Raw genomic sequence first — 16,791 nt, 5'->3', positions numbered from 1 at the left:
CTGATTGGCTGTCAGGCTCCAGAACCCAAGCTTTCTACAACTCAGTCAGGGCATGAATACTCATTCTATACCCTTCTGCACAATAAAACTAGCTTTTGTTATTAAAATTTATCCATGACTTTAAGTTTACCTGTATAAAACCAGGAGCTTGAAGGCTTATGAAACAAAATTTCTTGTGGTGCTGGGAATCAAACCTAAGGTCTTGTACTTGACAGGCAAGCACTCAACCACTGACCTATATCCCAGCCGTGTGAAACAAGCAGGAAGAATTAGTTCACTTTCATTAACTTAAAAATGGTTAGCAAAGTAAGAGGAGACGAGTACTACATTAGAGTCTCTTTGCTTCTGGGCTGAGCTTCAGGCTGAAGGTGGTAGATGGAACCTGTGCTACTTGCATTCCCGGAATTAACCACATTCAGTTCGGTGCTCAGTAAATGGAGTCACTTTCCTTTTTTAAAAAAATCTGCATTTACCTTATTTTGTTTATTCATTTATCAATTAATAGACATTTTGGTTATTTCTACTTTTTGGCCATTGTGATTGATGTTGCCATGAATACTTGTATGAACACGGATGTGGAAATGAGTTTGGTTGTTTTTTTTTTTTTAAATAAGGGTTTCATACTCTTTGGTATATAAACTACTCATGCAATTACTGAGTCATAAGGTAATTCTGTGTTAATCTTTTGAGAGCAGTTTTTCCTTTCTGGCTACTTTTTGTTTCCTTGTTTGCTTATTTTTGGTCTCTGGTGGAATGAAAGTGGATGAAATTGAATCTTGTACATTGCTCTAAATTTAGCATGGTCAGATTAGAGTTGATGTGTATGTTCTGTTTCTTTTTCTCAGACTTTATACACACATATTGTGACTGACATCAAGAACATAAATGCAAAACACAAAAACAATAAAGTGAATATAGTAAGTGCCTTCTGTTTTTCCTGTTTGCTGCATTGCACAGCAAGATATTGTATTATATCAAGTCTTCTCTTTCTCCTGTTGTTCAGGTGTTACAGAAATTCATGTACACCATGCTAAGAGAAAGCAATGCCACTGCAGCCAAGATGTCTTTGGATGTGATGATCGAACTTTACAGAAGAAACATCTGGTAATAGATACATCCATTTTCCTCTTGAGAAATGGATCTCTCTCTCTCTCTCTCTTTTTTTGCCCAGCTCTGGGGCTTGAACTCAGGGCCTGAACACTGTCCCTGGCTTTTTTTTTTTTTTGCTCGAGGTTAGCATTCTACCACTTGAGCCACAGTGACACTTCCAGCTTTCTCTGTATATGTGGTGCTGAGGAATTGAACCCAGGGCTTCCAGGGCTTGCTGCATGCTAGGTGAGCAGTCTACCACTAGGCTACATTCCCAGCCCCGGCTCTTTTTTTTTTTTTTTTAATTAATCTTGCACTCTTCATTATACCTCTGTCATAGATTAAATTAGAACTAAAACTACAGAAAACTAATAACATTGACTTGCATTTCCTGAGCAAGTACTGAGATGCTCAGTACCTCGCGTCCTAGTACCTTTGATGTATACTTCGTAGTACCTTGTCGGCCTTCAGAGCAAGTTGAGAACAACTGTCTAGAATCATTCCATTTTATAAGTAGCAAAACAGAAGGGAAGTGAATAGAATAAGAGTTTAGCTATTAGTAGGCAGAGCTGAAATTCAAACCCAGATTTGTCTAACTCCTAACCTAACCTTGTATTCCTTGGCCTGCCACTTGGGAGAGTTTGAAGTCAATTCATGCTGCTTGTATAAAATAGCATGTGGTGTTTCTCATTGGTACAGTGCTCTGCCCCAGGTCTTTTGCTGTTCTTACTAACTTTTCTTACTGTGAGCAATCTTTACTGTTGCAGAATAAGTAGAGACAGAAAAGCTTTAGTAGCATGTGTTAGTAGTAGAGGGGGTTCATTATGATAATCTGCAGGTTATCACACAGAGTACATGTCGTGTACTTTGAGTGATTCCCTCCCTCGGTGAAAGCCCTGTGGCCCTCCCCCCCTTTGCATGTAGTATTTGATGCATTTCATTATGCTGCTTTTGTGCATATGTGTAGTGTACGTTAATCTCTTCACTGTCCTAGAAAACCTTTTTTTTCAATTGCATATAATCTCCACTTAGAGGTAATTATCATTTAAAAAACACTTTATGGTGTTTCTTCCTGTTTTGTTTTTTTCCAGTACTGGGTTTGAATTCATGCCTTAACCTTAGGCAGGCACATTACCGCTGAGCCACGCGTCCAGCGCTTTTTTACGCTGGTTATTTTGAAATCCTAATATTCCCTTCCCATTGCATGTGGGATGCCGGGCGTGCCAGCTGGCTCCACTTCTTCCGTTGAGATGGAGTCTTGTTGGATGTTCTGCCTCCGTTGAACTGGAACCACCGTTCTCCTGCTCTCAGCCGCCCCCCTTGCTAGGATCGCAGGTGTGAGCCACAGTGCCCACCTCCTTCCTGATCTTTTAGTTAACATACAGTAACTATGCTTTGAACCAGTTTAGAGGCTGAATTTTGCAAAGTTGTCTTCCTTCTATTGTGTTAAATTTTTTCCCATGTACCTTGAGTGGGAGAAGGTATTCTTTTAAATCGTTAAATTAATTCTTCATCTTAATGGCTATACATTTTATGTGAGTGGGCTAAAGTCTAATTAAATGCTCCACTTGTGGTTCATTGATTTAGCATGGAGTTGGGAACATGGCCTAGTGGCAAGAGTGCTTGCCACGATTTAGCCATCTACGATGTTAATGTCAGTATTTCTTGTGTTACTTTGTGTCATTGTCTGCGGCTTGGCTGGCAGTATGAAAGAGTGAAAACTGACTTCAGAACGCTCATTGATTCCCTCCAGGAATGATGCCAAAACCGTGAATGTTATCACAACTGCTTGTTTCTCAAAGATCACCAAGGTGAGCCCACGTGTAAGGTGCGTGGAAGCACTGGCTGGTCAGTTGCTGGGGCTGGGAGGCGAGGGTGTGGAGGAAGAAGCGATGTGGGCATGCGCAGTGCTCACTGATGCTTGCTTGCTTCCTTTCTACTGTGCTTGCCTGAGTTGTCAGTATTCTTGAGAAGTCAGAATTATTATGAGCCCCTAAACGCTGTGTAGGTGATAGCTGCTGATGTTTTGCCTGTGATTCTTCACGCTTCTGTTGGGCGTGGGCACAGGTAAATGGCTATATGGACTGTGTTTGATCTTTGTATTTGAAGGATTCCAATGTCTGACTTTGGGGAATGTGGAAGTTGACAGTCGACCTTAAGGATGATTATAGAACCTGGCAAATTTTATGTAGTTAAAAATCTTTTGGGGGTTCTAGGAATGTGGCTTAGTGGTGTAGAGTGCTAGCCTTGAGCAAAATAAGCCCTAAGTTAAAGCCCCAGGACTGGCAAAAAAAAAAAAAAATTCTGGTAATGTTGGAACTTGAGCACAGGACTTGTGTAAGTTAAACATGTGCTTGACTAAGCTATACTAACTAACCGTGAAGATTTAAAGGACAGATGACACCATAAAATGCTTATCTAAATTAAGAAGGAGCAGAAACCATAACACCCTTGAATTTCTTCAGTTTCTAGCGAATATATGCATAAGCTACCAAAAAAAGTATTTGTCCTGCCTGTCACTGGTGGCTCACGCCTGTCACGCCTGTCCTCCTAGCTACTCAGGAGGCTGAGATCTGAGGATCCCAGTTTGAAGCCAGCCCAAGCAGGAAGGTCCCTGTGAGACTCTTATCTCCAATTAACATATCTTCTTCCCCAGGTACCCCTCCCCCCAAGGAAAAAAAAACAAAAAACACCGAAGTGAAGCTGGGAAAAGTGGTAGAGCATGCTAGTCTTGAGCAAAAGAGCCTCAGGGCCTATGTTCAAGCTCCACACCTGACCCAAAAAAACAGAAAAGAGATAAAACATATTTGTTTTTTGATAGAAGCTAAGTTAAGTAGACTTTCCGGTTATCTTTAGATATTAGTGGCTGCTTTGACATTCTTCCTTGGGAAAGATGAAGATGAGAAACAGGACAGCGACTCAGAATCTGAGGTTGGTTTAATCACACAGGGATCTTTTGACATTTGCCAGTTCTTCAGGTTTTCCTATTGTGCTGAGTTTATGTTGTGAAATCTTTAGCTGTTCAAGTAAAAAAAAACTTATTTGTCTCATTTTTTTTATTGAGTTCTGCTTCAGTTTTGGATTCATAATCCCTTCAGTTTAACTGGCTTTATGTAAATTTAGAATTATTGCTACCACCATATTATTAAGGTGGTATTGTGTCATAGAAATAAGCTCACAGTGTGGAAAGAAAATGAAATAATGGTAGCTTTAAATTGACAAATCCAAGATTTAAGATATGATCAGGGGGCTAGGAATGTGGCTTAATGGTAGAGTGCTTGCCCAGCGTGCATGAAGCCCTGCATTCAATTCCTCAGCACCACATAAACAGAAAAAGCCGGAAGTGGGGCTCTGGCTCAAGTGGTAGAGTGCTAGCCTTGGGCAAAAAGAAGCCAGGGACAGTGCCTAGGCCCTGGTTCCAGCCCCAAGTCTGGCAAAAAAGATATGGTCACACTTTTTAGAAATATTAGAAGAAAGATTTTTTTATAGGTATAAACTTACCTTGTTGTGTTATCATTTTACTAGCTAGATCCAGACAGATAACATCTTTATTGTGTTAAGAGCAATGTATATTGATGCGAAAAATTCCACATACTGTGACTTTTTTCGCCCGATATTGTTTCCTATACATTTTATATGCACATATGTCCATAAATTCTTACACTTACACTTCATTTAAAAACTGTATATATGAAGCTGGTGCCCATGGCTCACACCTATAATCCTAGCTGCTCAGGAGGCTGAGATCTGAGGATGGCTGTTAGAAGCCAGCCCAGGCAGGCAAGTCGTGAGATTCGTATCTCCAATGAGTCACAGAAAAAGCTGGGAGTGGCGCTGTGGCTCAAGATAGAGTGCTAGCCTTGAGCAGAAGGAGCTCAGGGACAGTACCCAGGCCTGAGTTTAAGCCCTAGGACTGGCAAAAATAATAACCGGATTGTATGAGTGATGTGTGCTACTGCTTGCTTTCTTAGTGTCAGTATATGTAGATGTACTCACGCATTTAGATCTTTACAAAAACCACTACATACTTTAGAACAAATGTAGTTTTGGAAGTATTCCCCTGTTGATAGATGAGGACACCATGCATTGTTTCCGTGCAGATTTTCCTTGTTTCCAGTTTTCTGAAGTCCTTTTCTTCTTTAGGATGAAGGACCCACAGCAAGAGACCTGCTGGTTCAGTATGCCACCGGGAAGAAGAGCGCCAAAAACAAGAAGAAGCTGGAGAAGGCGATGAAGGTGCTTAAGGTGAGACTGGAGAAAGGACAGGGGACTCATAGTGTATGAAAAGCTCTCCAGCTTTTGAAGGGGCAGAGGAGCAGTATTAAGGTTTGAACTCGGTTTCTTGCTTTCTGCGTAGGAAGGTAGGTACTTACTGCTTGGGCGACCCAGCTCTCCCCTTCCTCACTTTTTTCAGTGCTAGTACTAGGGCTTGAACTCAGAGCTGTGAGTTCTCCCTTGGCCTTTTCATTCACAGCAGTTGCTCTGCCACTTGAGCCGCACCTCCACTTCCGAGCTCTGGCTTTTAGACTTTGAATGATGTCTCAAAGGTTGTTATCGAGCCATGTCTAAGCACTAATTTTAAATGAATAAGTAAACTTACCCTGGAAAAACTTGTGACTTAAAAAAAATAAATTTGATTAAGTATACTTTTACTTGTTCTGATCACAGTAGTTTCTTTTATGGTGTCTTTGTTAGACCTATCCTATTTGAAGGCTGAAGTATGTGGGCTGGGAACATGGCTTAGTGGTAGAGTGCTTGCTTAGCATGCGTGAAGCCCTTGGTTCTATTCTTAGGCACCATGTAAACAGAAAAAGCTGGACGTGGCACGGTGGCTCAAGTGGTAGAGTGCTAGCCTTGAGCAAAAAGAAGCCAGGGACAGCAGGCCCTGAGTTCAATCCCCAGGACTGACAAAAAAACAAAAATAAAATTTAAAGAATGAAGTACATGTGATATTTTATTACAATTACTCCAAAAAGCACTCATTTGTCCCCATGTGTTTTGTTTGTTTGTTTGTTTGCCAGTCCTGGGGCTTGGACTCAGGCCTGAGCACTGTCCTTGGCTTCCTTTTGCTCAAGGCTAGCACTCTGCCACTTGAGTCACAGAGCCACTTCTGGCCGTTTTCTATATATATGGTACTGAGGAATCGAACCCAGGGCTTCATGTATATGAGGCAAGCACTCTTGCCACTAGGCCCCATTCCCAGCCCTCCCCCCCCCGTGTGTTTTTTTAATGTTTGTGGTTACAAATTCTTGTAAGTCTCAAAAGTACTGATGGCTAGAACATTCCCAAGGTTTTTTGTTTGGTTTTTTAAAATTTTTTTTCTTTAGACAGGGTCTTCCTATGTTGTAGGTTGGCCTCAAACTTGCAGTTTTTCTACTGTATCCTCCCAAATGCTGGGATTTCAGGTGTTATACCACCAGGCCAGCTCTGAGGTTTTTAAAAGATAAAAACCATCTTAAGTTTTTCCAATTTAGATTATTTTTAGATCTAGGATTTTTTTTCCTTATTTTCTTTTTTTGGTGCTGGGGATTGAGCTCAGGACCTTCTGCATAATAAGCATATATTCTACCACTATATATACCCTAGTCCTTTTTTTTTTCATTTTAAGAAATTATTTTTGTCTGGTTGGTTTTTGGTTTGGTTTGGTTTGTTTTGGATGGTAGTGCTGGGTTTGGATTGAAGGCCTTGTACTTGCTAGATAACTAGCCCACTATCACTTGAGCCATGCCCTCAGCCCTGTTTTTCTTTTAAGTAGCCTAATAGACTCACTTGCAGCCTTTGTTAATGCATTGCGTTCTATAGCATCACCGTCATTTGGATTGGAAAGCGTTTTCTTATTCTTTCTTTCAGAAACAAAAGAAAAAGAAGAAGCCAGAGGTGTTTAACTTTTCAGCTATTCACTTGATTCATGATCCTCAAGGTAGAGAGAATTGTGACTATCCAAGTTCCTTGTAGAACCTGTGCCTGTTTAGTTCCACTGCCAGGGTTGTCAGGGCACTTAATAAGATCCTCAGCACTTAATAGGAATCAACAAATGCTTAGCAGTTACCACTGGGTTATGACGTAGAAAATTAATGTTGTCAAGGAATGATTTCCAGTCTATATCAACATAAGGATGAACAGGTCTCTGATTTGTGTTATTTTCAACACAAAAGTAGTAAGACATTGTACTTCACTGCAAATTGGTAGTCTCTTGTTAGTCTTTTCTTTCACTAGTTTGTGGAATCCAGAAGTTTGGGAAACCCGAGTTTTCAAACAAGGCTGCCCATTTGAATTAGCTAGAGGATGTATAAATCTGAACTGAACCCCAGGATTGTGATTGGGTCGGTGTGGGGTTGTGGGTGAACATTGAGATTTAAGCGTTGTCTATACATTTGCTAACCTGCTCTCGGTGTTTCTCAAATGTGTATGTGCCCACCAAACACCTGGGGACCCGGGTCAAGTGCCCATTCTGACTCAGTAGGCTTGGGTGGCCTGAGAGGCTACGTGTCTGTGAAGGTCTGGGTGAACAGGCTGCTGCTGGTCTTCAAAGCACATTCCAGAAGCAGGACCACCGAGCATCTGTTGTCAGTCTTGGTGGTGATGCTGAAAACCTTGACACGCCTTGAGGTGTGTTCAGTGACTGGGCACCGGTGCTGGTGGATCACTTGGGTTTAGTTCGTCACCCACCCCCTGCCTGGGCCGTGCTGTATGAACATGGACTCACCGAGCACTTCTGTGATCTTGTCTTCTCCAGATTTTGCGGAAAAACTCCTGAAGCAGCTAGAGAGCTATAAGGAGAGGTTTGAAGTGAAGATGATGCTCATGAACCTCATCTCCAGATTGGTGGGGATTCACGAGGTTTGGATGCTTTGCTCCCCTTGTGGGGGGTTCGAAGTCGGTGTGGGCTTGGTGAAAGGGGAGCCCTTCGTGTTAGGTGGCACAGCCCCTACACTGCCCATCCCTGTACAGTCCGCAGAACAACACAGCCTTCCCATCTGTGGATAGTCAGTTTACGGATTACTGTTTTATGTTTTCTGTATTTATTTCCCATATCCGTTTTCCTGGCCCATCCAGTCTTCACTGACTTGTACTGCATTGCCCATTACTTAACCCTCCAAAGCCTTCCTGACTTTCAGATGTCTCTGGCAGGAAATTAGGTTTTCAGAGCTGAATCCTTCCTTTCTCTCCTCTTAAATTAATTGCTAGAGCTCCTTTGTGGTGCGTGTGTGCGTGTGAGGTGTGCACATGGGCCCCACACTGCTTTTGCACTCACTGCCATTATGGGAAAAAGGGATGGCAGAAAGCTACAGGCCAAAAAGAAACAGCTAGACAGGCTAGTGCTGCTCTGAGCATCTGCAAACATGTGGCTTCCCTTAAGCTTTTTAAAATAACAAAAGGAAGGGGGCTGGGAGTCAGACTCTGGGGCAGCTGCTTACCATGCCCAAGGCCTGGGTTCCCTCCTGGCATTCCCTGTCCCTTTCCCTTCACCCACCTTGCTTCCTCTGAAAAGTAAGAAAGTCGGCTAGTAAATACACACATCCCAGTTTAAAGTGAAAGCACACACAGGAACATGGTTATCTCCTAAGAAAAACCTACCTCTTCACTGCTTTTTCTCTATGGCTGTAGTTCCATAAGGGTCATCAGGTCAATGTATGCAGTTATTTCAGTGCAGGACTGAATTTGAACTTGATGGGAAAGCAAAAGTGATTGGTGGTTTAAGCGTAGTTTGAAGGAAATAATATTGGAGTTTTAACAGCTGGATATCCATCTTTATATCGAACCATTAGAAGAAGTATCTAATGACCCAACCGGGTTTTGTTTTGTGGCTGAAGTGGAAAAAATAAATTTATTTCCATATGAAGAACATTGAGAAAGCATAACCAAGGTTTCATTTCTTGAAACTAATCGTTTCCATTTCCTTTATAACTGGACTCTTGTGACCCTTACGTAAGTAGGCTCCAAAGTGAGTATTTTCTCTTTAAAATATGGAGAGCAATTCCTACAAGGTAGCTGGACTAGTAGACAATACAATCAAGACTGGCAGGGTTTTGGTGGTCAGATTATGTTAGTGCTATTCAGAGTTGATTTTTTTTTTTCTTGTTCCTTTTCCAAAAGTAATAGAGATTGAACTGAGGGCCTCATTCCTGCTAGAGGCTCTCTCCAGCCCTGTGGTTTTGAAATAGGGTCTGCTCCAGCCCTTAACTGACTAGTAGTCTGACATTTAACTCTTGCTTCCATCTCTAAGCTAGCCGAAATGACAGGTGTTGAAGAGTGTTGTTTTGATTAACTCTGCCTTTATTCTTCGTTGATTTACTTTTTTCTTTTTTTTTCTTTTTTTTGCCAGTCCTGGGGCTTGGACTCAGGGCCTGAGCACTGTCCCTGGCTTCTTTTTGCTCAAGGCTAGCACTCTGCCACTTGGGTCACAGCGCCACTTCTGGCCATTTTCTGTATATGTGGTGCTGGGGAATCAAACCCAGGGCTTCATGTATAAGAGACAAGCGCTCTTGCCACTAGGCCATATCCCCAGCCCCTTTATTTACTTTTTTCTTCCTTTAGATGGAAAAAGAACAGTATAGGATCAGTTGAGAGAGTTCCTGTTCTTGGTTAAGAAAACAAATTGAGGGGCTGGGAATATGGCCTAGTGGCAAGAGTGCTTGCCTCGTATACATGAGGCCCTGGGTTCGATTCCTCAGCACCACCTATACAGAAAATGGCCAGAAGTGGCGCTGTGGCTCAAGTGGCAGAGTGCTAGCCTTGAGCAAAAAAGAAGCCAGGGACAGTGTTCAAGCCCTGAGTTGACGGCCCAGGACTGGCCAAAAAAAAAAAAAAAAAAAAAGAAAACAAATTGAGTCATCTTTTTACATGACTACTTACAGAAACTGAAGAAAAGTGAGAAATAATTCCCAATTAGTTGATCTTGGTGATAGAGTTCCATTATGGAAACGTGAAGCCATGTCTCCGTTTCATAAATAATGAATTTGTGTATTTTTTTGCCCACAGGTTTTTCTCTTCAACTTCTATCCCTTTGTGCAAAGGTTCCTGCAGCCCCACCAGAGAGGTAAGGTACCCACTTGCCTGTTCTTTTAGTGGCCCTCACATTAGAATACCATCTAGTCTGTTACTTTGGACTCACTAACGAGTTAGGAGTTCAGCATTACTGTAGCATTCTTTCTAGAATTGGCCGTGGATTTGTTGTTCTGCTCATTAACTGTAAGAAACTATTGGTTTTCAAAGTAGTAGCAATGAAAAGTGGATGTCTCTACTTGTGTAATATAAAAAATTATAGAAGTGGGGCTGGGAATATGGCCTAGTGGTAAAGTACTTGCCTCATATACATGAAGCCCTGGGTTCGATTCCTCAGTACTACATATATAGAAAAAGCTGGAAGTGGTGCTGTGGTTCAGGTGGTAGAGTGCTAGCCTTGGGCAAAAAGAAGCTCAGGCCCTGAGTTCAAACCCCAGGACTGGCAAAAACAAAACAAAACAAAAATTATAGAAGTATAACAGGACACCCGTGGTTTGTGCCTGTAATCCTAGCTACTCAGGAGGCTGAAATCTGAGAATTGATGTTGAAAACCAGTCTGGGAAAGCCCATGAAACTCTTAACTTCCAGTTAACTACCAGAAAACCAGAAGTGACACTGTGGCTCACATGCTAGAGCATTAGTTTTGAGCAGAAGAAGTTGAGGGACAGTGCCTAAGCCCTGAGTTCAAGCCCCAGGCCTGGCAGGAAAATGATAAAAGTTTCACCTTTTATCATAACTTGATCATAATTGTTCTCATTGCCCTTACATGTGTAGCAAAGCCAATTAAAAACATCAGAGCAGGAAAAAAGATGCTCTTTGCCTTTAGACTCTACCCAGGTTAGGAAAGCAATGGACATGAACCAAGCACTGGACTAAGTATTTTCCATACTTCCTCACATGAATGCTTTGGAGTATAGAAAGAAAAAAAGAAGAGCAAGCTACTCACTAAAGGCTACTCTCTTGTGCTAAATAGTAACTCTGCTGCCCCTTTGAATAGAGAATACGTGTAAATCTTGATTTGCACTTATTCGTTCATTCAACACTGAGTGACTTCTCTGGCGCACTGCACCAGACTAGGAACTGCACAGTGACTTTAACACAGAGCCCTTACCCTTGTAGAGTTGATGTGCTCGTGCTCTGTATTAAGAGTGTGTGGTGAGGAAGGGACATTGCTAAGGTAGGGGCTTGAGGAGGCTCAAGGGAGCCATGCAGCGAGGCAGAGGAAGCCGCAGTAGCAATGGGTTGGGGCCTGAGAGACAGCCATGACAGTACCCCTTCTTCTCTTTTACGTTTTCAGAAGTAACAAAGATCCTCTGTTTGTGGCCCAAGCCACTCACCAGCTTGTTCCCCCAGAGGTGAGAACTGCTAACCTGACTTGGGGACCTAGTCCACACAGCCAGCGCCATGCCCCCCTTCCCCTTCCCCCTCCCCCAGTAGTATTGGGGTTTGAACTGAGGCCCTTGAACTTGTCAGACTGGTGAAGGACTTCTGAGCTATGCCTCCAGCTGTGTTGTTTTTCACTAGGGATTTTGAAGGTAGAGTCCTGTTTCTCAACTGAGTACATGTCTGAGCCAAGATCTGTCTACTTTAGATTTCCTGTTGTTAAGAAGTTGGGTTGTGCCAGGTGCTGGTGGCTCACACTTGTCATCCTAGCTACTCAGGAGGCTGAGAGCTGAGGAGTGCAGTTCAAAGCCCAACCGGTCAGGAAAGTCCCTGAGACCCTGATCTCCAATGAACCACCAGAAAATTGGAAGTGGCACTGTGTGGTAGAGCTCAGGGACAGCACCCAGGCCCTGAGTTCAAGCCCCATGATTGACAAAAATTGAAAAAGCTCGTTTGCACAGTTCATTGAAAGTTAAATTTCTTTTGAAAATTCTGACTTGTGCATTGACAATGTTAGGACCAGAAGAGGTCACGAATATTATTAAGGCAGGAGTGGCTCATGCCTTATCACAATTACTTGAGAGACAAAGATTAAGGAGATCAAAGTTCAGGGCCAGCCTGGGCAAAAGGCAAGAGATCCTATCCAAAATGGGGGTTGGGGTGGGGTAGCGTGGCTCAAGAGATAGGGCAAGTATGAGGCCCTGTGTTCAAATACAGTTCAAAAACTGTGTGTGTGTGTGTGTGTGTGTGTGTGTGTGTGTGTGTGTGTGTTACAGTAATTATTTTTCAAAGCTATCATTCCTTCTGTTGAGTAAGAGCATTGGAATATAGGAGAGTAGGATTTAACCTGAGTGTGACCCTGGAGACTGAACCCCAAGGAAACTTTTCCATCTGTGATGCCCTTGGGTTTGATTGCTTTCAGCTCTGGAACTGAAGGCAGGTGCTGTTTCTCCAGCCTCGTCTTTGGGCCCAGGCACGCCACTTGCACTCACTTCTTCTCTCGCTCTCATGCAGATCATTCAGTCGTTGCTCATGACTGTGGCTAACAACTTCGTCACTGACAAGAACTCGGGGGAAGTCATGACTGTGGGGTATGTAGAACAACATGGTGGGCGTAGTAAACATTGTAACACACATGCGCCGTGGTTTGAACTCAGGACTTGCACTTGCTCTGCTGGTGCTCTATCACTTGAGCCATGCCTCCAAACCAGTCTTTTTTGATTTTGTTTATTTTCTCATTCTTATTATCTTTAAGTAGTTGCATTAAGGGGTTTTAGTTGTAGGTCACTTTGTATTTTCTAATTATTTTGGAGATGACATCTAGTAAACTTTTCTGCTTGGGTTGTCTTCAATCCTTAAGTCTCCCACATCTGAGTAGCTAGGATTACAGGCATAAGCCACTGACACCTGCTTTTATTATACTGGTCAGAATTTTAGGAAAGAACCAGAGAAGGGCACTTTTCCTACTAATCAGCTATTTGTCTTTTTACAATTTTACTCTATACGAAGAATTGTTGGAAAATCTATTTTTCTCTCCTCTCACTATGAATATATCTTACGTGTCACAAATGATTTAATAGTGAATCACTGTGATTTGAGGGCAGTTCAGTGGCCTTTCTGATTAATTCAAAACCACTTACAGAGTAAGTACTGCTGGGCACCGGTACCTCACACTTGTACTCCTAGCTATTCAGGAGGCTGAGGATTCTGTTCAAAGCCAGCTTGGACAAACAAGCCATGAGACTCTTTTATCTCCAGCTAGCTACCCAAAAAGCCAGAAGTGGAGCTGTGGCTCAAGTGGCAGAATGCTAGCTTTGAGCAAAAAGGATAGCGCTGAGGCCCTGAGTAAAAGCCGCAAGACTGCGGAATAGAGTCAGCCCGATTCAAGGATCATCTAAACTGTCCTTAGGAGAAAGTGACACGTTACCCAATTACATTTTATGATCCTTGGAAAAGCTTGAAGACCTATAATCCTTCTTACCTGACCTACAGTCCTTCCCTCCTTCGGGCTAGCAGCAGATGCTGCCTTGCCATTTCACAGTGTACCTTCCTCTGTGAGAAAAGGTAATGGCAGTCACTGCCTGACTAAAAGTTTTAGGCTACCACTCTCACATTCTTCACCATGCTGTCATTTTAAAACCCAACTTGTATTCCCTTCGCTTTCATTTTCTTAGGTTAAACCACATAGAAGTGCTCTCTTGTTATTTTTTTAATTCAGTTTTCCTTTTCTAGAATCAATGCTATAAAAGAGATAACAGCTCGATGTCCTCTAGCCATGACTGAAGACCTTCTTCAAGACCTGGTTCAATATAAGACACACAAAGATAAGAGTAAGTTGTATGTTACTTTCAGTAGGCCAAGGATTTCCTTGTGACTCATTTTTACCTCACTATGGTCTTTTTGCTCCATAATTTCTCACCAAAAGTGTTATTTTATAGATGTAATGATGTCTGCTAGAACTTTGATTCAGCTCTTCCGGACACTGAATCCTCAGATGTTGCAGAAGAAATTTCGGGTAGTTGAGACATCCTTCTTTTGGCCTAAAGGACACAGGCCCAGCTAGGTGCCATGGCTCAAGCATGTAATCCCAGCCCTCCTAAAAACAGAGATCTGGAGGATTGCACTTTGAGGCCAGCCAGCACACACAAAAAAATGTTAGCACGACCCCTTTTCAGTGTGGCACAAGGTGGCATGCACCTGTCATCAAGCTACGTGAGAATGATCACGATCAAGGCCTGCGTAGGCAAACACATGAGACTGCCAAACTAAAGCAAAAGAGGCCGGAGGTGTGGCTCGGCAGCAGAGCACCTGCCTAGCAAGCGTGAAGCTGTGACCCTTACATGTACCTCAAAAGCTTTTGATGCTGCTAGCAGACCGGAAGCCTGCATTGACCACGTCCCCAGCCAGCTTCCATCTCTATCAAACGAGGAGGGTAGATGTATGTAACAGAGGTGATATTTCATTCCATAACTACAAATGTCTGAATTTTGATGAGAAAAGAATGAGGAAATCAGTGGACAGCATTCCAGATGGATTTAGTTTGGCCAGAGACATAAGCAGGCTTCTTATAATTTGATTGCTTCCATTTTTTTTTAATGACTATCCTCCCAGAATTCAAAATTCTGGACAGTACTACCAATGATTACATGGTTTGCCCTCCTTCTTCCTTTAGGGTAAACCTACAGAAGCCTCTGCAGAAGCAAGAATACAGGAATATGGAGAATTAGATGCTAAAGATTACATTCCAGGAGCTGAGGTCCTAGAAGTTGACAAAGAAGAGAATGCTGACAATGATGAAGGTTCATTTTCCTTTGCTTTCCTCTCTCTCCTGTTCTTTTTCCTTTCCATTTCTGTTCCTTTCCTTCTGTACTGCACCTTCAGACCCTGAAGGCATACTTTATCTCACTGTTACATGGCAAACCTAGACACCCTGTCAGGCGTAGTTGTAAATAGACCAAAGAGCAAACAGCTGCTATTGCACTGCCTTATGGGTCACGGGGAGCCACTTTATTGAGGTGTCTACAAGGCTCTTTGACACCCAGAATCTTACACTCAGTTCTCTGAATAACTGAAACTCCTTTCTCACCTAAATCTAAATATATTTGGATGTTAATCAGATACTTGCTACAGTACAAGTTCAGTACACAAGTGCAATTTTGGTGGGTACCATTGGTTCAGCGTCACTTAGCTTTGGGAGTCTGTTCCTTTTTTGAGTATCAGGACAAATGACTGTAAGGTTTTGACTGACAGTCAATATTTGTCAATGCTTGCTTAGTTCTCCTTAAATTTAAACTGAAATGGTGTGGCTTATTTAGCAGCATTGCTCGGTTGTTGGTCAGTGGACTCGGAGTTGTCACTTGTGTGAGTGTTCAGCAGAGAGCGGCTGCGTGATTGAGCCCCTTCTTCACGCAGATGGATGGGAGAGTGCCAGCCTCAGTGAGGAGGGGAGGAGGAGGAGGAGGAGGGTGCTGATGGCGAATGGGTTGATGTCCACCACTCTTCTGATGAAGAGCAGCAAGAAATCGTAAGTCGTGAGGTCACTCACGTGTTGACCGAGGCGGGACTTTTGCCGGGGCCCTTGGGGAGGTTGGGTTGCTGGAGCTCAGAACTCTCACTTGAGCCAGGGCTCTGTGACTTGTGTTTCATGAAGACCAAGAAGTTGAACAGCATGCCCGTGGAGGAGCGCAAGGCCAAAGCCGCAGCCATCAGCACGAGTCGGGTCTTAACTCAGGAAGACTTCCAAAAGATCCAGATGGCGCAGATGAGGAAGGAGCTGGATGCCGCCCCCGGGAAAGCGCAGAAGAGGAAGTACATCGACGTGGACAGTGACGAGGAGTCCAGGTAACGCGCATCCAGTGGGCCTCCAGGCAGCGCACCCGCTAACGAGGCACCCGCGGGGACAGGAGTTCCTCCACGCCACATAATTAATTCCTTTTCCCCCCTCACAGAGGTGAACTCCTGTCTCTTCGGGACATTGAGCGCCTTCATAAAAAGCCAAAGTCTGATAAGGAGACGAGACTAGCAACTGCCATGGTAAGTGGGGTCGCGCTTCCTCAATCCTTACACAGAAAACATACAAGTGTGTACCCATAGCTGTAGAGCTGTAAAAGTGGAAGTGAATACACATGTGTTTGATGTTGTATTGGGCGAGTTTTCACAGCTACATGTAGCCATGCACCCACAAAGCAAGATACAGCGCCCAGAAAAGGAACAGGACATACTCGCCCCGTCAGGAGGCTTGGTACATTTATTAAAGTAATAGAAATGTTTACAATCAGAGTTGGCCTCTGACGCTGTGGCTGTTCGTGTCTGCATCCTGACTGCATTGCTTCCTACACCTTTCCTTACGCACCATTCCACGGCTTCCCTTCACCTTCTGCAGTCCGTTTATAGATTCTGAAACCTGTCTACGTAATTGTACACACCCCAGTTCTTTCTCCTCCGTTTTTCACCCACTGTGCCGCCTTCCTGGAACACCACCCTTCCTTCCTTTGCCACACAATGTGAAACGAAACTGCTTACTTGGCTCCAGAGAGCCCCTCCGATCCCAGTGGTCTAGATTATGAACTCCCCGCACTCGGTCGCAGTCATTGCAGCCTTTTGTCGGCTGAGTCCAGGGAGCAAGGACTGTACCTAGCACCCACTGACGGCCTAGCACAGGAGTGTACGTCTGCACCGATTAGTGAACTTCTCAAGTGTGTTAACAAATGTCCATCTTTTTGTGCTGATAGGCTGGAAAGACAGACCGGAAGGAATTTGTGAGGAAGAAAACCAAAATAAATCCATTTTCCAGCTCCACAAATAAAGAGAAGA

At 43.4% G+C, this 16,791-nt stretch overlaps 1 pseudogene; it reads left to right on the top strand.

Annotated features, from left to right (window-relative positions):
• The first annotated feature begins 1,018 nt into the window (after positions 1-1,018).
• LOC125345466 overlaps positions 1,019-16,791 on the top strand; it is a 16,698-nt pseudogene continuing 925 nt past the window's right edge.

This window comes from Perognathus longimembris, unplaced genomic scaffold (assembly GCF_023159225.1).
Source record: "Perognathus longimembris pacificus isolate PPM17 unplaced genomic scaffold, ASM2315922v1 HiC_scaffold_5665, whole genome shotgun sequence".
NCBI classification, from domain to species: Eukaryota; Metazoa; Chordata; class Mammalia; order Rodentia; family Heteromyidae; genus Perognathus; species Perognathus longimembris.
The sequence above is the reverse complement of the archived record's forward strand: the minus strand, read 5'-3'. Positions and strand labels throughout refer to the sequence as shown.